The sequence below is a fragment of the Nicotiana attenuata genome, unplaced genomic scaffold, assembly GCF_001879085.1.
Source record: "Nicotiana attenuata strain UT unplaced genomic scaffold, NIATTr2, whole genome shotgun sequence".
In the NCBI taxonomy this organism is placed as follows: Eukaryota; Viridiplantae; Streptophyta; class Magnoliopsida; order Solanales; family Solanaceae; genus Nicotiana; species Nicotiana attenuata.
The window spans coordinates 100,595-104,480 of NW_017672503.1; positions in this window are offsets into that span (position 1 = coordinate 100,595).

Here is a 3,886-nt window from a genome sequence, read left to right on the forward strand (position 1 = left end):
GAAAATTTGATGTTCTTAAGTGATTTCATGATTTTGATGCTAAATTCCTAGTTATTGGTGTTATTTTGGTGATTTGAATGCACGAGCGAGTCCGTATGAGGTTTTTGGGTTAGTTAGTGTACATGTTTGGTTTGGAGCCCCAAGGGCTCGGGTGAGTTTTGGATAGGCCACAGGGTGAAATTTGGACTTAGAGTGTTGCAGATTTGAACCGGTATGTTGCAGGCCTGCTGGCTCGCAAATGCGAAGGCTATGTCGCAAATGCGAAATAGCCCAGGCCAGCACTTCCTCGCAAATGCGAAGCATTCATCGCAAATGCGATGTCCCCTGTTGTGTCCAGTCGTCGCAAATGCGACTCCTCTATCGCAAATGCGACTTCGCATTTGCGACAAGTCTATCGCAAATGCGAAGAAGACCTGAAAACTGGCTTGGTCGCAAATGCGACATTTTATTCGCAAATGCGAGCTTAGCAGACTTCTGGGTTTGCAATTGCGAACCCTGGTCGCAATTGCGACATCAGAGACCTGTAAATCCACACTTAGACGCATTTTCAGCCATTTTCATATCTTCTCAAAACATAAACACTCTAGGGCGATTTTTCAAAGGCAGCTTCTTCTCCAAATCAATTGTAAGTCGTTTCTAACTAGTTTTCTTCAATCTTTAACATCTCTTCACATGATTTCAACTCAAAATCAATGATTTTCATGGGGAAAATTGGGTGTTTTGGGTAGAACCTAGGTTTTTCAAATTTTGGGGATTTGGACCTCGATTTGGGTCCAATTTCAAAACAACTTATATATTTGAGTTCGTGAGTGAATGCATAATCGGTTTTGGTTCGAACCTCGGGTTTTGACCATGTGGGCCCGGGGTTGATTTTTGACTTTTGGAAAAAACTTTAGAAAACTTATTTCCATGCATTAGAATCGATTCATTTAGCATTTATTGATTTAATTAAGTAACTTGTGGCTAGATACGAGCGAATTGATGGTGGAATCAAGAGGTAAAGCTATAATTGAGGCTTGAACTGTGTACGAGGCATCGAGGTAAGTGTTTGGTCTAACCTTGGCTTGAGGGATTAGGAGTTGTGTCCTATTTGCCATGTGTTATTTGTTGAGTACGACGTATAGGCATGGTGACAAGTATCTATACGTTGGTGTCCAGCATGCCCGTGAGTCTTATATTATGATTATTACGACACCGTTTGTATCGTTCATGCCTTTTTGTGATGATTTCTATTGTTGGGCTAATTTTGTGGAAGTAATGGTAATATTTGAACATTGAGGAGCGTTGGCTCAAGTTGTGAAGTGAATTGTGAAAGAATAATTGGCAATTGAACCTTATAGAGCATTGGCTCAAATTGTGAATCGAATTGTGAAGTAAATGTGAAAACGAGAAGAGGATTATGGTATTGTTCCCTTGCCGGGACGTTGTTGCTTTTAATATTGTTTCCTTGCTGGGATGTTGTTGTTTTGATGTTGTTCCCTTGCCGGGATTTTATTATGATTCATTTATTTCCTTACCCTTATTGTTTGTGATTGTTGCTTGGGTGAGGAAGAGTGTAAAGCGCGAAGGGTGATGCCGTGCATTGTTTTGGTGAGAGAGTGTTAAAGCACGAAGGGTGATGCCGTGTATGATTTTGTAAGGCAGAGTGTAAAGCACGAAGGATGATGCCGTGCCGCACGATGTAACATTTTGTGCCTTTATATGAGTGATTATGTGAGGTAAAAGCACGAAGGGTGATAGATCGGAAGAGCGTNACTGATTTTCATGGTGAGGACGAGAGTAAAAGCACGAAGGGTGATGCCGTGCACTTGTCCTTGATTTTCCTGATTTTACTGGTAATTGAGTTATGGTGTTCTTTACACTTACTTACTGATTTCCTGTTGTTACTTGATTTTATAGTGATGTTATTGATTCCCTTGCCCAAATGCTTTGTGATTATTGCTTGGGTGAGGAAGAGTGTAAAGCACGAAGGGTGATGCCATGCATTATTTTGGTGAGAGAGTGTTAAGGCACGAAGGGTGATGCCGTGCATTGTTTTGGTGAGAGAGTGTTAAAACACGAAGGGTGATGTCGTGCCCTTGTCTTTGATTTCCTGATTTTTATTGATAACTGAGTTATGGTTTCTCTACATTTAATTGTTGGATTTCTGTTGATACTTGTTGTACCCCGCAACATGATCCCCCTTCCTATCTTCAATTGAACTGTGGTGATCTTTATATTTATTCGTTGTTCTTCTGTTATTATTCGATGTCCCCGCAGCATGTTTCCCCCTCCCATCCTTAGCTGTACATTTCTGCTAGTATTGTTCCACTGTATATGATTTAACTACACAGGTTTATTGTGGTAGTCTGGTCCTAGCCTCGTCACTACTTCGCTGAGGTTAGGCTAGGCACTTACCAGCACATGGGGTCGGTTGTGCTGAGACTACACTCTGCATTCTTTTGTGCAGATGCCAGTGCTGCAGATTTCGGACCGCAGTGAGATTTTCCGCTTCTTGTTCATCAGGCGACCCGAGGTAGTCCTGCAGGCGTCCGTTGGCCTTGGCGTCTCCCTCTATCTATTTTCCTGTTTCTTTTATGTAGTCCCAGAGATAGTATTTTGTTATTTCTTTCAGACCTTTATTTGTAGTATTCTTAGACAGTTTGTGAAGTTGTGGCACCAATCTTGGGTAGTTTTGTTATGGAATGGTGTTAGCAGTATTATTAAACCTGAAATTGAATCTTTCGCTTGATTAAATTATGTTGTTTATAGATTGTTGGTTCTATATTGTTAAGGAATTTAAAAATGGAAACACGACAAATAATTTAGTTGATTGACTTTCCTAGCTTTCACTAGTAGGCGCCATCACGACTCCCGAAGGTGGGAAATTCGGGTCGTGACAGATGGCCAGGTTTGCCACATACAAAGCAGTTGCCTTTTTTCTTGAAGGTTTGATTGTTGGTTTTGGGCTTATAACCATTTCTTTTATCATACCTGTTATTTGATTTGTTCTGGCTCTTATTGTCCTCCACAAGGTTGGCTCTTGTAGAAATCTCCTTTCCTTTGTCAGCAACAACTTGCTTGCGATTGGTATTTTCGATTATAATGTGCTTGACCAAGTCCTTCAGCGACAATTGCTTGTGTTTGTGTTACAATTGTTGTTTGTAGTCACTCTAAGATTTGGGAAGTTTTTCTATAAGCATACCAGCAACAAACTGTTCGGGCAGAGAAATATCTTCCGATTTGAGATCTTCAATCAACTTATGATATTCGTTGATTTGTGCAGTTATGTCCTAGTCCTCTGTCATCTCCCACTTGTTGTAATTTCCAATGACAAACTTTTGTTTAGTAGCATCTTCAGCAGTGTACTTTGTTATCATTGACTCCCAGATTTCTTTTGCCTGCTTGTAGGAAATGTACATCGAACAATTCATTAGAAAGAGTAAGAAATTATAGTATGTCTACATACCTTATTAGCATGAACCCATTGATCCATCTGAATGGATATTGCTTCAATTGGCTTAGGATCAGTAAGTGCAAAAACAACTCCATGCATATCCAAAACAGAATGCACGCGTTCCTGCCAGCGCTTAAAATTATCTCCACCAAAAACCTCAATTTTCGAAACATCAGGAAAAGGTTTGGTATGGGTAATTGGTGATGGAACCGCAACAGAAACAGTTTGTAATGACCCAGCCGGTCGCTTTAAGAATTAACGCCCTAATCCCCTATTAACTGCTTTCCCCGTTCTTATTTCTGCTATTGTGAGTTACCGGGAGGATTCGTTTTGTGTTTCGAAGCGTTTTGGGACGCTTAGTCCCTAAATGCGAGTTTTAGCCTTAGAATTTGGACCGTAGTTGGAGCAGTGTGAAGACGGCCTCGGAATGGAATTTTGTTGGTTCCGTTA